We start from the raw sequence: 24778 nt of genomic DNA, 5'->3' as shown, positions 1-24778 counted from the left end.
ATATATATATATATATATATATATATATATATATATATATATATATATATATATATATATATATATATATATATATATATATATATATATACATATATATGTTTTTTTTTTTTTTTGTTTTTTTGTTTTTTTATTTGTGGCGGACGTAATTCTTTTGTGGCGGGCCGCCACAAATAAATGAATGTGTGGGAAACACTGTATTCACTTTAGTGCAGTTTAGTGGACCAAGTGTGGTACTGTACATTAAATCAAGTAATGAGACTACATAATCATTCATATGACCAAAACCTAAAATTACATCTTAAAGGCCTACTGAAACCCACTACTACCGACCACGCAGTCTGATAGTTTATATATCAATGATGAAATCTTAACATTATAACACATGCCAATACGGCCGGGTTAACTTATAAAGTGACATTTTAAATTTGCCGCTAAACTTCCGGTTCGAAACGCCTCTGCGGATGACGTATGCGCGTGACGTAGCCCGGCGAACACGGGTATGCCTTCCACATTGAAGCCGATACGAAAATGCTCTGTTTTCATTTCATAATTCCACAGTATTCTGGACATCTGTGTTCGTGAATCTGTTTCAATCATGTTCATTGCATTATGGAGAAGGAAGCCAAGCAAGCAAAGAAGAAAGTTGTCGGTGCGAAATGGACGTATTTTTCGAACGTAGTCAGCCACAACAGTACACAGCCGGCGCTTCTTTGTTTACATTCCCGAAAGATGCAGTCAAGATGGAAGAACTCGGATAACAGAGACTCTAACCAGGAGGACTTTTGATTTGGATACACAGACGCCTGTAGAGAACTGGGACAACACAGACTCTTACCAGGATTACTTTGATTTGGATGACAAAGACGCAGACGTGCTACTGTGAGTATGCAGCTTTGGCTTTTTTTTGCGTATGTACGTAACTTTTTTAAAATATATAAGCTTTATGAACCTTGGGTTAGGTGAACGGTCTTTTGGGCTGAGTGATTGTGTGTGTTGATCATGTGTTTGAATTGTATTGGCGTGTTCTATGGAGCTAGGAGCTAGCAGAGGAGCTAGGAGCTAGCATAACACGTACCGTACCGTAAGTGCGCGTCACGTACGTAACTTTTTAAAAATATATAAGCTTTATGAACCTTGGGTTAGGTGAACGGTCTTTTGGGCTGAGTGATTGTGTGTGTTGATCAGGTGTTTGAATTGTATTGGCGTGTTCTATGGAGCTAGGAGCTAGCAGAGGAGCTAGGAGCTAGCATAACAAACACGCAGGTGTTATTATGCAGGATTAATTTGTGGCATATTAAATATAAGCCTGGTTGTGTTGTGGCTAATAGAGTATATATATGTCTTGTGTTTATTTACTGTTGTAGTCATTCCCAGCTGAATATCAGGTACCGTGAGTATGCAGCCTTGGCTGCTAAACATTCGATAACTTGACCGTATGTGCGCGTCACGTACGTAACTTTTAAAAAATATATAAGCTTTATGAACCTTGGGTTAGGTAAACTGTCTTTTGGGCTGAGTGATTGTGTGTGTTGATCAGGTGTTTGAATTGTATTGGCGTGTTCTATGGAGCTAGGAGCTAGCAGAGGAGCTAGGAGCTAGCATAACAAACACGCAGGTGTTTTTATGCAGGATTAATTTGTGGCATATTAAATATAAGCCTGGTTGTGTTGTGGCTAATAGAGTATATATATGTCTTGTGTTTATTTACTGTTGTAGTCATTCCCAGCTGAATATCAGGTCACCCTCGGCTCTCACAGCATCTTCCCTATCTGAATAGCTTCAACTCCCCACTAGTCCTTCACTTGCACTTTACTCATCCACAAATCTTTCATCCTCGCTCAAATTAATGGGGAAATTGTCGCTTTCTCGGTCCGAATCTCTCTCACTTCATGCGGCCATCATTGTAAACAATAGGGAACTTTGCGTATATGTTCAACTGACTACGTCACGCTACTTCCGGTAGGTGCAAGCCTTTTTTTTATCAGATACCAAAAGTTGCAATCTTTATCGTCGTTGTTCTATACTAAATCCTTTCAGCAAAAATATGGCAATATCGCGAAATGATCAAGTATGACACATAGAATAGATCTGCTATCCCCGTTTAAATAAAAAAAATTCATTTCAGTAGGCCTTTAACAGTCCTTATTGCTTCGAGGCACTCCCTGTGATAATAAACAATACGATAATCTGCAATCTAAAAAACTGCTTGTCGCCACTTTAATGAAAGGCTACGATACAAGTCTTGCTACAAATATCATACCACACTATTTGAAATGCAGCAATGCAGCTGATGAGCGTGGAGGCCTTGAGACGGGGAATGCAAACAGTAGCTTGGCACAGAGTTCTGTTTATGTTCTCTCATTGACTGTATTTTCTTTATTGACTCAGCGACCGTCCTTGCACTTGAGCTGCGTGTGTGTGTGTGTGTGTGTGTGTGTGTGTGTGTGTGTGTGTGAGGGGGTTGTAATTTTAATCACGTTCCACAGCTTGGTTTTAGTCCTGTTGGCACTCGGGTGTGTGCCCTCATTTCAGATACACTGCTCTGATGTGCAGAAGGGAAGCAGATGAGGTTTACATTGTTTGTTACATGCATGAGAAAACAGAATAAAAACCGAGGATCTTGTTGCTGTCTGGACAGGATAGGCAATGCACTGAGTAAAAGGATAGACGGTGACATTATTTCATATGCTAGATTTCACTGCGGCTGACAGAGTTTGCCAGCTTTGCTGCGGTGCCGGTCTTAGATATGTCCTACAGTATTACTGACTGTCTATAGCCCATTATATTTCTAACACATGCTCTTTCTATTGAGCACACAGACGCAACATTGACTTTCACAGGCCATTAAAGCATTCATAAAGTGAGAACCATTAGCAGGGCCGGCCCGTGGCATAGGCCGTATAGGCAAATGCTAAGGGCGCCGTCCATCAGGGGGCGCCACGCCAGTGCCACAAATGTTGGAGAGAAAAAAATAAAATAAAATTTGGTACTATTATTTCTAAATACATAAAATAATCCCACGTTGATTAAAATGCAAAGTAAAGCCTATTTAATATAAATATTATTTGTTACACCATTACGCCCCCCCCCCCCCCCCCCCGCCCCTCCCCCCGCACGGTGCGCCCCCTCCCTTCCCGTATCATTCATGACTCTTTTTGGACGTCACCACATCAAAAAATCAACACCAGATGTCAAAACGGCCAAAACTGTCAGGTGCCCAGGGAAGAAAAAAGAGAAAGAAGAGGAAGAGAAACGAGAAAAAGACAGAGGTAGCAGGTAGGTAACATTAGCCTACATGAAATTATTTGTCTGTTACAGAATGTGATAGTAACCTGGCTTTTTAGCATTAAGCTAATGTTACATGATTCGGCAATTGCTAATCAATAAATAGCTAGTTCTGTTTTAACGTCGGGTTAATATTGTGGAGGGGGCTAAATTGTTATGGAAAATAATAATGTAACGTTAGGTAATTACAGTACTCCCTGGTGTACAGTCATTTGTAAGTCATTCTAGTTAATGCAATATTAAAAAACACAAATAGAGAACTCTGTAGGATCCCCTTTTTTTGTAATATAGTTGTTAAAGTCATACTGGTTTGATATCTTGTTTTGTGCAGTGCCTTATTTATATTGTATTTTTAATTTATTTTATGCAACTTGTTGACACGTTTTATTTTGTGTTTATGTATGTAAAAATTATTGTATTTCATATATTCATTTTTTGTATTCATTTATTTATCCATATTTTTTTTTATCTTGTTAACTATTCTGATTGTTAATTTGCTTTCTTTAAGTAAAAAAAAAGGTCAAAGACAAAGCTATTCGGTTTCTTGTGAGTATATACACTTCACTGCCGATGTGGGGGGGCGCCACCTAAAATCTTGCCTAGGGCGCCAGATTGGTTAGGGCCAGGCCTGACCATTAGAGCTGGCGAGAGGTCAAGACTGTTACAACGGATACTTGTTACAACTAGTGTGGCATCACAGCAGCAGTTCAGCAGGTAACTAATCAGTTATTTCAACAGAGAAATACAAAACAAGAAACACAAAACTCTTGTAATTATGATAATATAGTCTGGTGTGCCGTGGGAGATTATCTAGTTTCACCTATTTGGGTTAAAATATTATTTGCAAAGCAGTAATTATAGTCTGCAAATGATGTGTTGTTGTTGAGTTTCTGTGCTGTCTAGAGCTCGGCAGAGTAACCGTGTAATACTCTTCCGTATCAGTAGGTGGCAGCCGGTAGCTAATTGCTTTGTAGATGTCGGGAACAGCGGGAGGCAGCGTGCAGGTAAAAAGGTGTCTAATGCTTAAACCAAAAATAAACAAAAGGTAAGTGCCCCTAAGAAAAGGCATTGAAGCTTAGGGAAGGCTATGCAGAAGAAAACTAAAACTGAACTGACTACAAAGTACCGTATTTTTCGGAGTATAAGTCGATCCGGAGTATAAGTCGCACCGGCCGAAAATGCATAATAAAGAAGGAAAAAAACATATATAGTCGCATTTTTGGGGGAAATGTATTTGATAAAAGCCAACACCAATAATAGACATTTGAAAAGCCATTTAAAATGTCTAAAGAATAGTGAACAACAGGCTGAATAAGTGTACGTTATATGAGGCATAAATAACCAACTGGTATGTTAACGTAACATATTATGGTAAGAGTCATTCAAATAACTCTAACATATAGAACATGCTATACGTTTACCAAACAATCTGTCACTCCTAATCGCTAAATCCCATGAAATCTTATACGTCTAGTCTCTTACGTGAATGAGATCAATAATATTATTTGATATTTTACGCTAATGTGTTAATCATTTCACACGTAAGTCGCTCCTGAGTATAAGTCGCACCCCCGGTCAAACTATGAAAAAAACTTTGACTTATAGTCCGAAAAATACGGTAAACAAAATCAGAATGCTGGACGACAGCAAAGACTTACTGTGGAGCAAAGACGGCGTCCAAAATGTACATCCGAACATGACATAACAATCAACAATGTCCCCACAAAGAAGGATAAAAACTACTGAAATATTCTTGATTGCTAAAACAAAGTAGATGCGGGAAATATCGCTCAAAGGAAGACGTGAAACTGCTACAGGAAAATACCCAAAAAAAAGACAAAAAGCCATTAATCATCGATCATTAAATCATCCAATTAAAGTATCGGAATGATATACGTGACGTCGAGACGTAATCAACACGCTCAGTTTAGAAATTAGAATGTCATGGCTTGCAACACGTGCCAAAGTAGTTGGAAAGGGCATGTTCACCACTGTGTTACATGGCCTTTCCTTTTAACAACACTCAGTATGTTTGGGAACTGAGGAGACACATTTTTGAAGCTTCTCAGGTGGAATTCTTTCCCATTCTTGCTTGATGTACAGCTTAAGTGGTTCAACAGTCCGGGGGTCTCCCTTCTGCTATTTTAGGCTTCATAATGCGCCACACATTTTCAATGGGAGACACGTCTGGACTACAGGCAGGCCAGTCTAGTACCTGCACTCTTTTACTATGGAGCCACATTGATGTAACACGTGGCTTGGCATTGTCTTGCTGAAATAAGCAGGGGCGTCCATAGTAACGTTGCTTGGAAGGCAACATATGTTGCTCCAAAAGCTGTATGTACCTTTCAGCATTAATGGTGCCTTCACAGATGTGTAAGTTACCCATGTCTTGGGCACTAATACACCCCCATACCATCACACATGCTGCCTTTTACACTTTGCGCCTAGAACAATGCGGATGGTTCTTTTCCTCTTTGGTCCGGAGGACACGACGTCCACAGTTTCCAAAAACAATTTGAAATGTGGACTCGTCAGACCACAGAACACTTTTCCACTTTGCATCAGTCCATCTTAGATGAGCTCAGGCCCAGCGAAGCCGACGGCGTTTCTGGGTGTTGTTGATAAACGGTTTCCGCCTTGCATAGGAGAGTTTTAACTTGCACTTACAGATGTAGCGACCAACTGTAGTTACTGACAGCGGGTTTCTGAAGTGTTCCTGAGCCCATGTGGTGATATCCTTTACACACTGATGTCGCTTGTTGGTGCAGTACAGCCTGAGGGATGGAAGGTCACGGACTTAGCTGCTTACGTGCAGTGATTTCTCCACATTCTCTGAACCCTTTGATGATATTACGGAGCGTAGATGGTGAAATCCCTAAATTCCTTGCAATTGAGCAAAAATGTGAAATTAAACGTTTAGGACCGCATCTGTCGGTGTATTTTACCATTGTTCAAACAGGAAAGAGAGAGGCAGCGCTGAAGAAACTGAAGGAAAAAAAACACTGTAGCAGTTATGGAGGAAGCTAGTGATACCAGGGTTTCACAAGTGGAGGAAAGATGTAGTGATACCAGGGTTTCACAAGTGGAGGAAAGATGTTGCAAGAGTGATCACCTTATAGCAGCACAGCTTGTGGACAGCACACTTTTCAGTAAGTTCAGCAAATTATTTCCATTTGCAGAATTTGAAGAAGCAAATAAAATCTGGCCAATTGGAAATAAAGTTAAGTTGGAAACTGAGTTGAAGTCCCTGCACAGTCACTCAGAGTTTCATGCTTGCAAGACTCTGTCTCTGCTGCAGTTGATTCACAGGATGCCTTATCTGAAACTGTGTCACTGGTTAAAACTATTATCACAACACCACTGCCCACAGCTGAGTCTGAGAGAAACTTTCCAACACTGAAGAGGATCAAGACGTTTACAAGAAACACAACGAGGCAGCAGAGATTAAATGCACTGGCTATGTCGAACATTGACAATGAATTCATTCATGGATTATCGGATTTTGACAGATTGGTTATGGACATTGCAAAATCAAAATTGTCATGACGTCACATATGATGATGTCGTATTGACCACGCCCCCACCACCACACGCAGTTTTAGTGGCAATCCAGAGGGAAACCCTGGAAAGTTGTGTCAATCAAAATGAGAGGGCGCAAAAACAAGCAGGTAACAATTCGCTGAATTCTGGTGCGTTTGTTTTGTCCATTTGGTCGAATGTTCGGCTGCACCATTCTCAAAAATCGTAATTTCCTTGCTTAGAATTAAGATTACAAATCTCTGGAATGTATTTTCTTCCACAAATATATAAAATACTATATATATATACTAGGGCTGCAACAACTAATCGATTAAATCGATTATTAAAATAGTTGCCGATTAATTTAGGCATCGATTCGTTGGATCTATGCTTTGCGCATGCGCAGAGGTTTTTTTTTTTAATAATATTTTATTTGTTTTAATAAACCTTTATTTATAAACTGCAACATTTACAAACAGCTGAGAAACAATCAAAATAAGTATGGTGCCAGTATGCTGGTTTTTTTCAATAAAATACTGGATAGGATAGAAATGTAGTTTGTCTCTTTTATCCGATTATTAATCGATTAATCAAGGTAATAATCGACAGATTAATCGATTATCAAATTAATCGTTAGTTGCAGCCCTAATATATATATATTAGGGGTGTAACGATACACAAACATTTCGGTTCGGTACGTACCTCGGTTTAGAGGTCACGGTCCGGTTCATTTTCGGTACAGTAAGAAAACAACAAAATATAAATTTTTGGGTTATTTATTTACCAAATTTGCAAAATCTTCCACCAAAAATAGTTTTCTTAGTTAAATATTTGATGTGAAGTAATGGGAACCTTGGATAGGTCAATAATTCATAATAACATTGATTTTGATTCGATATTATGTTTTGAGCAATGACAGTTTGAAAGAAAAAAAAAACAGCTTTGTTTTATTAGTCAACATTGCACCTTTTTCTAAATGACATTTAACCTTTAAGCTTTTTTATTTCACTTTTGTTATGTTTTTGTTTATTTGAATAGTATTTTTAGAATGTGCCGTGGGCCTTTAAAACATTAGCTGTGGGCCGCAAATGGCCTCCGGGGCACACTTTTGACACCCCTGCTATAGATAATAAAAAATTAAATGTGATAAATCTATGGATAAAAAGCAGAGCCTGGCGACGCTTGCGCGTTTATCATAACTCTCTCTCTCTTTGTCTCTGCCCCTCCCTCACCAATGCTGCTGCGCGCACAATTTGTTTTGTTTTTAACCCCTTCTTAACCCTGGACGTACATTGAAAATACACGCAACCCTAACTCAAAATGCCGCACATTTGAGGCATTTAAGAAACTCCGCTCTGACATTAAGTCTTTGTTACTTAGAATATGTTCCCCTAGTGTTCCAAAAACTCTAAATTAAGTCTTTGTTACTTAGAATATGTTCCTCTAGTGTCCAAAAACTCTAAATTAAGACTTTTTTACTTAGAATATGTTCCCCTAGTGTCAAAACAACTCTAAATTAAGTCTTTGTCACTTATAATATGTTCCCCTAGTGTCCAAATAACTCTAAATTAAGTCTTTGTTACTTAGAATGTGTTCCCTTAGTGTCAAAACAACTCTAAATTAAGTCTTTGTCACTTAGAATATGTTACCCTAGTGTCCGAAAAAACTCTAAATTAAGACTTTGTTACTTAGAATATGTTCCCCTTGTGTCAAAACAACTCTAAATTAAGTCTTTGTCACTTAGAATATGTTCCCCTAGTGTCCAAAAAACTCTAAATTAAGTCTTTGTTACTTAAAATATGTTCCCCTAGTGTCCAAATAACTCTAAATTAAGTCTTTGTTACTTAGAATGTGTTCCCTTAGTGTCAAAACAACTCTAAATTAAGTCTTTGTCACTTAGAATATGTTCCCCTAGTGTCCAAATAACTCTAAATTAAGACTTTGTTACTTAGAATGTGTTCCCTTAGTGTCAAAATAACTCTAAATTAAGTCTTTGTCACTTAGAATATGTTCCCCTAGTGTCCGAAAAACTCTAAATTAAGACTTTGCTACTTAGAATATGTTCCCCTTGTGTCAAAACAACTCTAAATTAAGTCTTTGTCACTTAGAATATGTTCCCCTAGTGTCCAAATAACTCTGAATTAAGTCTTTGTTACTTAAAATATGTTCCCCTAGTGTCCAAAAAACTCTAAATTAAGTCTTTGTTCTTAGAATATGTTCCCCTAGTGTCCAAATAACTCTGAATTAAGTCTTTGTCACTTAGAATATGTTCCCCTAGTGTCCAAAAAACTCTAAATTAAGTCTTTGTTACTTAGAATATGTTCCCCTAGTGTCCAAATAACTCTGAATTAAGTCTTTGTTACTTAAAATATGTTCCCCTAGTGTCCAAAAAACTCTAAATTAAGTCTTTGTTACTTAGAATATGTTCCCCTAGTGTCCAAATAACTCTGAATTAAGTCTTTGTTACTTAAAATATGTTCCCCTAGTGTCCAAAAAACTCTAAATTAAGTCTTTGTTCTTAGAATATGTTCCCCATACTAAAGTGTTACCAAAAACATATAACTTTGTCTTGAATTTGAAGAAAAAAAAAATATTTTTCACTAAAGAAGGGTTCGGTGAATGCGCATATGAAACCGGTGATGTTCGGCACCTCCAACAAGGTTAAGAACCACTGATATAAAACATATTTTAGTACTCACTGCAATCAAAAAACAAAAAAGAACGAATTAACACAAAGTAATCTAACAAAAAACAGGAAATAGCTATCTGATAGAGGGGGCAATTTTGGCAAACAGCCTTCCAGTTTTGATGAGTAAAACAAGGACCGTTGACAAAGCACTTCATTCCAGTAAGTAAACTGAATGTGGCAGCTTCTCCTTGAGTTGTCAAGCAAATGTCATCCAGACAGTGAATGAAACAGACATGCCAACGGAAACGGGAGTAATTCCACATTGCATAACTACTAACATTGCATAACTACTCTCTCTGAATTCTATTATCCTGGCCATGCTGCCAAAGCTATCGCACCAAACATGAAAAAAAGCAGGAGTTCTTACTTGGCTTAGCTGGCACCCACACGGTCTCGCAAAACGGCATTTCTTTCAGTATGATCACAAAACCGGAAAACCATTATCGGTTTGCGGAAAGATAAATCAGTTGTCATTTCGCATGAGTGCTGGGAAATTATGTATTCGGGAAACTTCATCAGAGCTGGTGTTAGTGGCGAGCAGTAGAAGGGCATGTTGACAACTGTTAACACTAATTGCTTTAACACAAGAGCAATCTTCAACCAAAACAGACTCTGGCACAAAGTCATGACTGCGTGAGTCATCGTAACGAAATGGGAGTCCTCGTGTAGGGATGATACTCGAAACCGGTTTTCCCGGTTGTTTGATAAGAAAAGAACCGAGTCCTCGGACTCGAATCCCTTTTTGAGAACCGGTACCCGTTATCGAGACCACTATAGTAAAGGAAAAGAGTTGATTCTTTATTCGAATCCCGTCCCGACCAGAAATGCTCCGTGGGACATCACAAGAATTGACGTCACGTAGCTCAGTCATTAGGCGCAGATAGCGAAAGCAGGAAAACAATGGACGGGAAAAAGCGCTCCAAGGTGTAATAAAATTCAAAACAAAAGCTATCATCCATCGAATAACTTTACTGAGAGATTTTAGCAGGGTAAAACACATGACCAACACTTTTACGACCAACCGGAAACATAGCAACCAGGCTAGCAACGCACCTCCTTTACGGCAGCTGTCGCAACGTTCTTAAAACAACCGCAGCACATACATATATATACAACATATATCTCCCTTTTTTAACTTTTGTTTTTCTTTCCTTGTAAACAAAACAAAATCCCACTGTAGATGTGTTGTCTGTCTAATTATAAATAATGCAGATGAGGCGTGTTGGCTGAGTTCTTGACGTTTACTTTCACAGCGTGGCAACATGCAACACTTTTCGGGGCTACCGCGCATGCTCGTAACTCCCGTTGCATGCTGGGTAGTGTAGTTGTTATATTATCTAGCGTATAACATTTTTCCCCCTATAAAGAAATAATGTTAGCTCAATAAAGTGTATTCCTTTTTTTAGCTTTAACTTTTCATTTTTTAGCATTGTAACCACATTTGCAAAGAACTTTTCTCTTCATAGAATTTTCTTTCAATAAAGAAATAAAGTGCAAAAATGTCAAAGCATCATAACAAACAGTTATGTTCCAATAGCAGCAGAAGTGCACTTTTTGGAGAGCTGTATTATTTTCAGTTTTGTGCCCAAGGGACTGATTTTATTTAACACTATATTATTATTTATACACCTATAGTGATCACAGAGACAGGTTGTTTTTGTGTTACTGTATATATTTGTTTCTCTGAAAAATCCCACTTAATATACTTTGGGTAACAACAGTCAATATTTATTTATTTTATTTTATTTTATTTTTTTAGGTGGGTAACAGTCAATATTTATTTATTTATTAGATTTTATTTTTTTATTATATAATAAAAGTCAGCTTTTGTTCAACCAAATATTGTGTGTTTTTTTCCATATACAACAACCTATCTGGACTCGATAAGAGAATCGATAAGGAATCGGTTCGATAAGACGATTCGATAATAGGCTCAAACTCGATAATTCCTTATCAAACATCATCCCTATCCTCGTGAACTGCAGGATGTTTGCAACTTGTTATGTTTTGCTATTGTTAGCTACATTTGTACCCTTTGAGCCTTGTTTTTATGATTGGACTTGACAGTACCGCAGTCGACCTAACGCCGACCAGACGTGTGTGATACAATGACTCAGGAAAGTCAAAGTCCTTTAAAGTCAGTAACACAGACAAGTGGATCTTATTTGCCGTTAAGTGCAGACCTTGGTTTTCAGAAATCTCACATCAATGCATTCCTTTAAAAAGTGCATACAATGCTAACACGTTTTGTGTCAATCAAGTCTACAAATCTGAACAAAATACCCGCACAAAAATATACGGGAAAAAAAACGATATGAAGGTTGAAGCATACCACACTTCTTTCTGCTCAATCAATGAAATAAGTAGAAGAAAACCGGCACACTGCAAAAAGTGAAATCTAAGTAAGATGAAATATGTCAAATAAGGGTGATATTACCTTATTTTCTGTCTGATAAGATCATTCTTCTCACTAAGCAGATTTTATGTTAGAGTGTTTTACTTGTTTTAAGGGTTTTGGTCCTAAATGATCTCAGTAAGATATTACAGCTTGTTGCTGAGATTTGATGAGCTATATTGAGTAAAACATGCTTGAAACTAGAATATCAACTGTTGCAAAGCTGTGTCATCAACACAACTGCTTTTTCAAAGTAAGAATTTCTTATTTCAAGCATGAAATTAAAAAAAATCATGACTTTGACACAATTGTGTCTCATAATTAAAACAGATGACAGCCAAATGGACTTTGCTGTTTTATTTCCAATGAAACAATAGAAAATAGGTACTCATATAGTAGTACAGTTGGCACAGTACAGTAAACTGACAGTTAATATTTAAACATTTAACATTTCTAACTATTTTGAACAGAAATAGTTCATGCAAATTTAGACAAATTCTTCAAAATTACAATTACAAATTTTTTGGCCAAAATTTTTTAATTGTAATTTTGAACAATATATATATATATATATATATATATATATATATATATATATATATATATATATATATATATATATATATATATATATATATATATATATATATATATATATATATATATTCCTTGCACACTAATTGACTGAAAGAGCACGCAGTTGGCGCGATGATGTCATGTTATTGATGGAAAAATGCATTTTTAGACAATATGATTTGCCTGAGCAGCTAGGAGACCCCGAGAGTAACAAGCGCTTGCCTTGTTGCCTTTCCATTAAGAATGTCAGTACATGGACTATGGCGCCGCAAATTACTGTGCGGATTGCTTTCCCAGGATGCAAAACAACTAGACTGGACTTGGCTTGAAGGTAAATACATCTTTTATTTTTACACAAACAAAAGAAACAAAAGGCGCGCACAAGGCGGAAGTACAAACTTGGCTAAGAAAACAAAACTAGCACTTGGGCACAAACTATGGACGTGAAACAAATAAACCTTTACTGTGACATGAGCAGAACAAAAACTTACGTGGCATGGCAAGAAGCATAAACGATGGAATAAGCAGGGCATCAAAATGACAGAGGTAAAACAGAGTTAATGTCGCCAGGCTGACTTCCTGGCAACTATCGGCTTAAATAGTCGTGAACATGATTAATGACAGGTGTGTGAGTCCAAATGAATCAGGTGCGTGACACGAGGACAGGTGAAAACTAATGGGTTGTAATGGAAACAAAACAAACAAGAGTGCACAAAGAGTCCAAAAACCAAACCGAACATAAACAAAACAAAACATGATCACACAGAGATGACAAAGAACAATAAACTAGTTTTTAGTATAAGTTTGCTGGTTTCAAGAAATGTAATGCCGAGCGCGTATCATTATGTCAAGATAATGGCACTAGCATTTACTTTATTTAAGAATATTTTTCAACATATTGAGCAAAAAGGTCTCATATTTGTTTTTTCTACCAAGAAAATTGCACTTGTTATTAGTGAGAATATACTTATTTTAAGCTATTTTTGGCTTCATTGAGGTTAGCTAATTAGGGTCCGCATGTACCCTGTATAAAGGACTCCCACAGGGAGTCCTTTGTACAGGTTACAAAGGAATCTATTGTTATTGTAAGGTTTATTAGGGTCCGCATGTACCCTGTATAAAGGACTCTCACAGGGAGTCCTTTATACAGGTTACAAAGGAACCTATTGTTATTGTAATGTTTATTATTATTATACCGGCCGCCTCTTCGAGCTGCAATTTGACCCACTTAACATGCTTCAAAACTCACCAAATTTGACACACACATCAGGACCTGCAAAAATTGCAAGTTAATAAAAAAACCAAACCCCAAAAATCAAAATTGCGCTCTAGCGCCCCCTAAGAAAAAACAACAACAAACTGCCTGTAACTCCCACTAAGAAGGTCGTAGAGACATGAAACAAAAACTTCTATGTAGGTCAGACTTAGACCTACATTTCATAATTTTACATCCTCGGGCAAAAACCAACAGGAAGTTGGCAATTTGTTGGCAAAATGTACTAAAAAACTCATTTTTGCCTCTTTGAGCTGTAATTTGACCCCCTTAAAATACTTCAAAACTCACCAAACTTCTCACACACATCAGGACTGGTAAAAATTGCAATCTAAAAAAAAAAACAGAACCCCAAAACTCAAGCACTTTTGAATAAAACAGAGAAAAAACTGCTCCTCAGAGGAAAACTCAGACAAAACTGCTTGTAACTTCCGGTAGGAACGTCTTAGAGACATGAAACAAATACCTCTACGTAGGTCTCACCTAGACCTACATTTCATAGATTGACATCCTTCAGCAAAAATCAACAGGAAGTTTGCTATCCCTCCTTCAAAACAAAATGTTTGTTAAAACCGGTCACCAAACATCAAACGTTATCTCCTCCGAGGGCGTTTGTTGTTTCGGCTTCAAACTGCTACAGGAGAGAGATTGAACCCTTCTGATTCAAAGTTGTGGACGGCGTTTTGCACTAAAGTTGCTCCGCTGCTGTGATTTTGCGCGCCTTCAAAGAAAACAACCACTGTGCCGCAACACCTAGGAAAAAGACACAGACACAACTTCCTCTAACTCCCAGTACGAATATCGTAGAGACACGAAACAAAAACCTCTATGTAGGTCTCACTCAGGACTACCACTGGACAAAAGTATTGGGACACCTAGGACTAGCACCTGCCAAAATGCGGACCCGACCAACGCTGCTTGCAGCTTTAATTTGACTTGTTTTGGAAAGTCTTGACAAGCCACATTTTCTTGTTCTATTGGCAGATTATTTTGCTTAGTTCAAGTAAAATGCCCCTAACTTTTGTATTTTTTTCGTTTTTGTTTATGAACACTGACTTTTTGCACTGCATGACTTGATGAATAGCTTAAAAAGTGGCCTATCAGTTAAAACGTATTTGTACTATAAATCTTTCAAAGTCATTTTGCGCGAATGGTTCATGTTGAGTTTGTGAATTAAAGAGCTGGAAACCACAGCAGCCGAGTGACAAGTGTGATTACATTAAAGTCATCATCCAACATTGCTCTGCGACTGTACAGTGGAAATAATTATGTTTAATAACACACATTCATCAAACAGTTAGGGCGATAAGTTGCAAAAAGAGGGACAAATTAGCAGTGAATAATTATCGGGAAGCCCTTACACAACTCAGCTCCGAAACCGTTGCAGGCATGGAGACAGCGTCTTCATCTCAGCGTAATTACATCCTGCCATTCACCGCAATAAAAACACAGACAGGAAGATGTAAGGCAGCCCGGGATGACAAACAGGAAATGGATATAAATACACGGTGTCTACTTGTAACAAGCTGCTTTAATGTGTCACTTAATATGTGATAGAGACGTTCAGTTTAATGTACACTGGCTGCCAACATAGATGCCACTATTCTGAGATCATGTAGGCCCAGCACAGAATGGCTTGTAATATATATTTGATCCACTTCCTTAACAAATGTTTAACATTGTCATGCCGGTTTTCCTATTCTAACCTACAATCAACTGTGACCTCAATCCAGACCTAACATTGTCAAGAGATCATAATACAAGATCAATATGAGACTTCCACACTGAAAATTGTACCCACAACAAGGAAAATATTAGATAATTGTGTAATCAATCTGTGTGTCCGTCAGGATTGCAGATTGTTATCCTTATAAAGGTAGATTCTTTTAGGATTATGCAGATGTTTAGGTTTCTAAATTTCTACTCTATGCCTAAACTCATGCTCATCATGCATATAAAAAAACTGCAACCTACTTTAAGAATACACTTTTGTACATGTTTACAGAAGTTTTTTTATTCAAGAAAATAATTATTGCTAGTTTAGTTCTTTGAACATCATTGCATAAAAAGTACAATTGATATTTGGTCGATAAAGAACAACAATATTCAAATTGGAATTTTGCTAAGAGTAAGATGCAGTGGATGCATTTCAAACTACTAGTTTTTTATCACATGAAAGAAAATATTGTTATTCAATGTTTTATTTATTTTCAATTTGGGGGAAAAATTGGAAAAAATCGTAAGTTGATCATTTTGGGAAAAGATTGGAGATTTTATTTTTAGGGAGGCCATATCGCCCAGGCAAAAATCAATGTGTGTGCATACACTGCAGTGTTTCTCACACATTCATTTATTTGTGGCGGCCCGCCACGAAAGAATTACGTCCGCCACAAATAAATATATATATATATATATATATATATATATATATATATATATATATATATATATATATATATATATATATATATATATATATATATATATATATATATATATATATATATATATATATATATTTTTTTTTTTTTTAATTTATTTATTTATTTATTTTTGTCCTGTCCAGCTTCTCAGGCAAATCATATAGTTGATGTAGATGCCCATATAGGCTGTTCAGATTTACTTTACAAAAGAGAAGTGTAGGATACTTCTCTTGTTGCCTTATTTGTATTTGACCACTACTGTTTTCTGTTTATTTGTTACTGACTGTGGCAGGACACCTCTGCCTCTGTTTCACTTTATGTTGCTGGTAAATAATATGGTTGTAGTAGTAGGCTAAAGTTAAATTATTTAGTATGCACTAATTAAAGGGGCAGAGCTTTAAGAGACATTTTAGCTTTTATATTTTATAAGATATATTTTTTGTAAGAACCACAATTAATAAATATATTTCAGTGAATAACTTATTGTTCAAATCGGTATATAAATATGTACATAAAGTGTTGTAATTATATTGTAAAATGGATGGATGGATGGACGTTTAAAACAAAACTGTTATTATTAATTAGTAAGTGTACATTTTTTTAGCCTTTTTAGAGAAAATCATATCATTGTAGTAAATTATGCAAATTGATCGATGTTGTCATGGTGACCACGCCCATAGCCACGCCCCCACCGCCACAGGTATCTTGGCAGTTTATGGGGAACACTGCACTGACTGTAATCACCTGTCAGCCTTTACAAATGAATGTTATTACCCCTTCAGTGATGGTAGGCACAAATAAATCAGCATGTGTTACAGTGCACTGGAACATTTATGGGGGTGTATTTGGGTCATTGGAGAATGACTGATATTGTTATACAAGAAATCCTCTGTATGTGATCATGCATTTATCAGCCACATTGTTGCCAACAGTACATGGCAGTCGGGGGACATCCCACTAGCATTATGGACCTCTGCCGATAGGATGCAAACGTCAATGAGAATCTGAAACTTTGCTTTTAATTCAAGCTTAATTTGTTTGTTCTTTTATGCAAGTTGTGCAGTTTGTTACCATTTGGTTTGTTTGGCTACTTCGGCCCGGCCACCACACCGCTTCTCTGGCTTGCTCTTTGCATTGTTTCATTCCTTGATGTCCCTCATGCAGTGCTGCTAAGACAGAGTTGCGCATAGCTGTGGGGATAACAAGTCTGGAACCTTTTAATAACAGATCGTCATGCAGAGTTAGCATTGCTCTTTCTGGCCAATATGCTTTCACTGTACCTGAAAGTCTACATTATTCTGGCCACTCACTCTGACAATGTGACACGACTTCTGAACAAACAGCGTCCTCTTTTAGCTGCTCTCTAAACTGTGACATGTACAAACAGCAAGCTGGCATGTTGTTTACCACTTCTTCCATGTATATGTTAGTATCATCCAGCAAATATTTGTCTTGTCCTGTGTTCGAGGCTACTGGAGTTCATGTCAATGTGTCTGCTGTGTGTAGTGCGTTGCCTGGTGTGTGTGAGATGTCTTACCTGTACCTCATGACCCAAAGTCTACATCGTTGTATTCTAGGAGGGTAGCTCTGTTAGCATTTGGTGACCTAATAAACTGATCACAAGCCTAGTGGCTTGTGAACTGTTTCTAGTGAACATTGTCTTTCGATGAGAAAGTCTCGGAACCGTTCACAACCCTAAGTCAGTGCCAAAGCTTATTTTTCCACTTGAGCAAAACTTTGTTATGCGGCAGTCATCGAACGTGATGCATATGCCACATGCCTCCACTCTTCCCCCTCTTTTTGCAAGAGTACGGACTCGGTGCTCTCCGTCAGCGTCTGCTGACAGTTTTTGCTCCTTGTTGGGGGTCAAAGAGGGTAAACAAAGGGGTCAAAGTCAGGTCGTTCTCAAGCTGATCGAAAGCTATCTGCTGTTCACTGCTCCAGATTCACTGGTTCTTTTTGGAAGGGAAATATCTCAGTCCTTTTCTGCAAGTCCTGGGGTAAGACTCCGCCATTGTTCCCTTGTCAATGATGTCTGCCCGCGAGACAAGGTTGAGTTTAACGCTGGCTGGTCTGCTTAGCAAAGCCACCTGAATACCTTTTATGACATATATATATATATCGGTTCCTGAACCACCTGCTCTCCTATGCAGAGTGGTGCCATGTATTTGCCAATGACAGAAAGAGCTGTGCCACTCGGCCCAATTAATGGTATGTTTGTTTCTGTTAGCTCTGAGTGGTAATCTTGTGGTATGTTTGTGTTGAAATAGCTGATACGTCTGCACCTGTGTCAATCTTAAAACTGACTTTGTGGTTTCTGACGGTTATGTCCGCATACCATGGATCTGTGCCGGCATTTAGTGCTCCAAAAAACAAAGGATCTTCACAGCAGCTTGCACCGGCTTGCACCACGTGCACGGATTTATCTGTTTTACACACCTTACGAGAGTTTCCTTTTTTTCACGTGTGGCAAGTCAGGTCTTTGGCTGGGCACTGTAATTTTCCGTATATTGGGGATTTTCCACATCTATAGCATTGGTGCCTTCATCCTTGTGGGCGTTTGTTTTTGTTGTGACGATGTTTTCGGTGTGTACTGTTTTGGTTTCTAGTATCTAGTCGTCACTGTGTCTATTTCCCCTTTGGCCTCTCCTCTGAGATCTGTTTGCTGTTTCATGGCAAGACCGTCTTGCCATGTTAACAGCTTTCTCCAGTGTCAAATCTTTGTCTAACTGCATTCGTTCCGCTCAGTTAGTGTCTCTGAGTCCCACGACAGGCGATCGCTTATTAATTTATCATGGAGGGCTCCTTACAATACGAATCCACCGCCTCGTTAGCTTGTTGCAAACATTGGTTAAATCTAGCTCGCTCGTAGATTATATTTTTTCTAGGCACAAAGTATAACTCAAACGTGTTGTTGACCTCCTCATATTGTTGTCGCCGTATTTCGGTTAAAGTTTAACCACATGGTCTGTTGTCCGCTTCATCGCCCATGCAGTAAATTAGCATGTTTACCTGGTTGGCTTGTGAGCTAAGATGTAGGTTACTGGCCATTCTGAATCTTTCAAAGCGTCTGATCCACCTTTCCCATTCGTGGGGCTTTGCCAAGTCAAATGCTTCTGGATGTTGAATCTTAAACGTTGCATTTGGAGGTGTGTTAGCAGGGTTAGCTGCTAGCTGGGGAGCCTGCGCGTCATCCATGTCCACGTCGTTTCCTTCTTTTCGCACTGAAAAATGATCCCAAATCACTCTCCCAACGAAGTCCTCTTCTTCTTACCACTGCCCCTACTCTGACACCATGTCCTTTTCTGTCTATTAGTGGGTTGAAGCAGACAGCAAGTTGTTTCACAAAGCAAGTCTTGTTTATTATATTTCAACGTGTCGCCAACTCTCTACATCCGGTCCTCTTTCTCTCCCACATTCACATCCTGTTTCAGTCCAGCCTTCAAAATAAAAGCACTCTAGTTTACAGCAGGCTACACCACAGTAAGTGTGTAGGACTACCTTTTGAGCACATTCATTAATACCGTGGTAATAACTGTGATAATTGTGTTGACAATAACCCTAATATAAATTGTTAATATTGTTACATCCCTACTAATAACACAGATTTGTCGTTAAATATGTGTAAAACATATGTTTGCCTTTTTTAAGAAAATTCATGCATGATTGCCATTTATGCAAATTATATATACAACTCTGGCCATAACCCCATAATAGATGACAACTCTGTGAGAAACAGTATATTAAATGAAAAATGACAAATAAACAGACGGGAGTTCATTTTCAGGCCTTCATTTGAACACTTGATTACACCCGAAGAAGCACAATTGTAACTAAAATGCTGCTGGCCTAATTCTGAGCACCAGATGGGAAAATATGGGCGGAGAAAGCGAAGCATCAATTCACAGCTTCTCTAACCATTACTGTCAGGATCCCTGTGGGCAATAAACTTAATTTCCCCGTGATACTCTATAGAGCTGTTTAGTGGCCAACAACAGATGATGATCTCCGTAAAACAGGACCTTGAGGAAAAATAGCAACCCTGTATTGCTACTCTTGCCTAGATTACAACAAGATCTATAAAAGGCCAGGGATTTTAGAAAAAAAAAAAACAATAACATAGTCTGTCAGCGTCCTGCCCTTGACAAGGCTACTATATCAAAACATTAAATAATCGTAAATCCTTATTAGAGATTAGAGAAACTCATTCCACAGAATAAAAACATCTCAATAAATCTGTAAATTCATGTTAAAAGCAGATGAACAGGAGGATTGTGGATTAACAAGAGGGGATTTGCGACTATGCCATTCACAGTGCAAATGGGGCAAATCAAACATCTTATTAATACTGTGACAGATGGATAATTGTGTCAGTTTATTTTGTGCTCACTTGTTTGATATCCACGGGGATGCAGCAGAGGGTAATTGTTTTAGAGCACGGCTGTCAGGTGGAAATAATCTCTCTCAAGGAATTAACTCATGAGCATCAGTAGCGGTTGCATATTTATTGAAAAAATTGTTTGGATGGAACGGAACATACTATCAAAGACCTCCCATATTTCAGATGCTTAAACCAGTGTGGCAGTTTTGTGACTCACTAAATGGTGCCAATGCCAAAGTTTGTACAGTCCATCTGCCTTGGTACACAGACTGGCTTTCTGTCCGGAGTTTCAAAAGCAAATTCTGTATATGTGACATTATCATATGTAGCCATGGCGGCAAATGGCTTTTCGTTGTAATGAAACAGATTACCAGAACAGGAGAGACTATGCTAAAGCTTAAGCCTTCATCGAGGAAGCTTGATCCTATCATTCTGTAGCTAGAAAATCAACAGCCAAAGTGCTACGGCGTGAAAAAGGAAACCACTACTGTTATATTGGCGCCCGCACAAGAAGGTCTAGTTCAGGGGTCAGCAACCTTTACCACTCAAAGAGCCATTTTGGCAAGTTTCACAAATTAAAGAAAGTAATGGGAGCCACAAAAAAAATTTTAAAATGAAAAACACCGCATACAAAGCTTAAATGCTTTGTGCTATGTTAACCAGGGGTCTCCGACACACGCACCGGCACGCACTTTAATGTGGAAATTTGATGTTAGTGCAGCCCGCGAGTTTTGAATGAATGGCGCTTGATAGCGTCATACTTTCCAACCCTTTCATTTTTCCCGGGAGACTCCCGAATATCAGAGCGTGATGACACTGCATTTGGCGCCCTCTACAGTCTGCCCTAACAGTGTACCTGCTCGACCACACGTAGAATGCAATTTCAGCTTGCTCTTGTAAGTGACAGCAAGGCGTACTACCTCAGCAGCCACACATCTTACACTGACGGTACCAATACCCAGAATCCCATGCAGCCCTAACTCTTCCGCTCAACCAACGCACGGAGAGGGGGGGGGGGGGGGGGGGGGGGGGGTTGATGTGTGGGGGGATTTGGTGGTAGCGGGGGTGTATAATGTACACCGGAAGAGTTAGGGCTGCATGGGATGTATGTAGCTGAGCCGCATCAGAGTGGTCAAAGAGCCGCATGCGGCTCCGGAGCCGCGGGTTGCCGACCCCTGGTCTAGTTAATTAAACTGATGTTGTTTTTTATATGTAACGTCAGATAACAACAAAATGAATTTAAAGATACAGTCACAGTCAGGTTATGTTGTACAATGCACCTTAGCGTGAGCGTGATTGGTGGATAAGGAGGAAACATTTGGTTGTTGCTGGAGTTCAGTTACAAAATATTGGAATCGAATAAGGCTGCAGCTAACGATTATTTTTCTATCGATTAATCTATAGATTATTTTTTCGATTAATCGGTTAATCTATAGATTATTTTTTCGATTCATCTATAGATTTTTTCGATTAATCGGTTAATCTATAGATTATTTTTTCGATTCATCTATAGATTATTTTTCCTTTTACCGATTATTTTTTTAATTTAAAACGATGATGAAAAAATAAATGTAGGCCGGTTTTTTCAAAAGGCATGGCTTTTATTTACAAAAAAAAGAAGTTTGGCCACTCAGTCAACATTGACAACAACATGACAAAATATTCTGTAACAATGTAAACATTTAAAACTTTTAACATTCAACAAAATTAAAAGTAGCTTATTTGCTTTTTAATGTGCAAATATAAAAGTCAACATCCAGTGCAAATCTTAATATTCTGCAATAGTATAAGCATTTCAAAAGTAAAAGTATTGCTTATTTTGCTTTAAAATGTGCAAAAATAAAGATAAACATCTAATACAAAAAAGTGCCAATCTAAATATTCTGGAGCACTGTAAACATTAAGTATTGCTTTTAAAATGTGCAAAATACAGTACACAATAACCAATTCTACTCATTCCAGTGAGTGACTAACAGTTGTAATGAAGAAAGGTTAGCATGTCTACATGCTCTGCTTCTTTTCTTGTTTACAATATTCCCAGCAGCTGAAAATAGGCGCTCAGAAGGGGTCGATGTGGCTGGAACTGAGAGCTAATTACCGGTAGCCTTCACCTCAAGCCAGGACTGCGAGTGAGCTGAGCTCCAGTTTATATTCCTAGAAGGTCAACGGGCTCATAGTGATGTTACTAGTAGTTGACTGGGAGGTGTTTATTATCATTTGGGGAGAGTCCGCTGCCTGATGCTCACCTGCTAAACACCTATCTGCTCCACGCTGAAGCGCTGACTACATGCGCTCTGAATACGCACTGCTGATTGGCTGATAACGCTTTGTATAACGCTTTGTGTGTACCAATCAGATGGTTGTGTGGGTGGGACAATGCTGCGTGCTGAGACAGAGGCAGCCGCAGAAGGAGCGAAGCAGCTTGTTAACACTTTAGCAGCTAAAGTTAGCTTTAGCTGAGAAACTCGTTCGGTACACCCCCGTACCGAACCGAAAGCTCCGTACCGAAACGGTTCAATACAAAACACGTACCGTTACACCCCTAGCAGATACAAATGACACATTCATGTTTTTGTGTAATGATGACAACGTATACTCGCGCGGACGATTGACTAGTTGATGGTTTTCTTTTCAAATGTTCGTTCATAGCCGTTGTGCTGCTATGATAGGCCATTTCCGCTCGACACAGTGTGCATACAACAACATTATTAGGCCGTGTATTGAAATACTCCCACACTTTTGATCACTTTTGGCGTGATTTTTTCCCCCCTCGCTCGCACAGTCTGCTTAGCGCTCCGCCATGACGGTAGTGTGACGTAAATATGCGACGCGTCGACGCACAAAAACGGCGTCGACGTATTTACATAACCGATGACGTCGACTACGTCGACGCGTCGTTTCAGCCTTAGAATCGAAGACCGCTGCCGCCGTGTTAAAGTAGCAGTATAATGGAAAAACAAGTTGACTTACATGCTGAATTGTGTTTCATTGTATCCGTTAAACAAACTCTATTTATAATGTATTTCAGGATACGTCTAAACATCCAAAAAATGCCACTATTTCAGACAGCCATTTTAAATATTTCGCTCCGAATGTATTCGGCAATTTCCTAGATTCTAGGCCGGATGACGTCTCGGCGGGAACTGTCAGCCTTGTATAACATATAGCAGTTATCCACAGGTCATAGGTTATAAAACAATGGTGATGTTAAACTAAAGTTAAATAGTATTTTTATAATCACAGATACTAAAAGAAACATTGGAAATATTGGTTGATATGCAAAACTAGAGAGGCTGGGTCATCTATGCTGGCAGAATACTAACGGGACAGTCGTGTGACACTAACACAACAATGTTGGCCATCTATCACCTTGACAGGGGCGAAAGAACCACATGCTCCCACCACCAGGAGTGCAAGCAATAGGTCAGCACTATTCCGTGGTAAAACGCTGCAAGTGCCAGCCTACTCATAATTGATGAGCAATTAGCACAGGTAGCGTAGGTCGTGAACTCTACTTACGCATCCAAGTAAGAAGGTGAAAGAATGAGTCATGAGACACGGACTGTGTACACCAGGGGTCACCAACGCGGTGCCCGCGGGCACCAGGTAGCCCGTAAGGACCAGATGAGTAGCCCGCTGGCCTGTTCTAAAAATAGCTCAAATAGCAGCACTTACCAGTGAGCTGCCTCTATTTTTTAAATTGTATTTATTTACTAGCAAGCTGGTCTCGCTGGTCCCGACATTTTTAATTCTAAGAGAGACAAAACTCAAATAGAATTTGAAAATCCAAGAAAATATTTTAAAGACTTGGTCTTCACTTGTTTAAATAAATTCATTAATTTGTTTTACTTTGCTTCTTATAACTTTCAGAAAGACAATTTTAGAGAAAAAATACAACCTTAAAAAGGATTTTAGGATTTTTAAACACATATACCTTTTTACCTTTTAAATTCCGTCCACTTCTTTCCTGACAATTTAAATCAATGTTCAAGTAAATTTATTTTTTTTATTGTAAAGAATAATAAATACATTTTAATTTAATTCTTCATTTTAGCTTCTGTTTTTTCAACAAAGAATATTTGTGAAATATTTCTTCAAACTTATTATGATTAAAATTCGAAAAAATTATTCTGTTTCAAGTTTTTATAGTTTATATAAAACTATAAAAACATAATCTAGAAAATCTGTAGAATCAAATTTAAATCTTATTTCAAAGTCTTTTGAATTTATT

General features: G+C 38.3%; 1 protein-coding gene across 1 annotated transcript in view; it reads right to left on the bottom strand.

The window, feature by feature from the left end:
- The window catches only part of LOC133652762 (fibrosin-1-like protein), a 498516-nt gene that overhangs the window by 452174 nt on the left and 21564 nt on the right, over positions 1-24778 (bottom strand). The gene's annotated exons all lie outside the window — the stretch shown is intronic.

This window comes from Entelurus aequoreus, linkage group LG06, assembly GCF_033978785.1.
Source record: "Entelurus aequoreus isolate RoL-2023_Sb linkage group LG06, RoL_Eaeq_v1.1, whole genome shotgun sequence".
NCBI lineage: Eukaryota > Metazoa > Chordata > Actinopteri > Syngnathiformes > Syngnathidae > Entelurus > Entelurus aequoreus.
The sequence above is the reverse complement of the archived record's forward strand: the minus strand, read 5'-3'. Positions and strand labels throughout refer to the sequence as shown.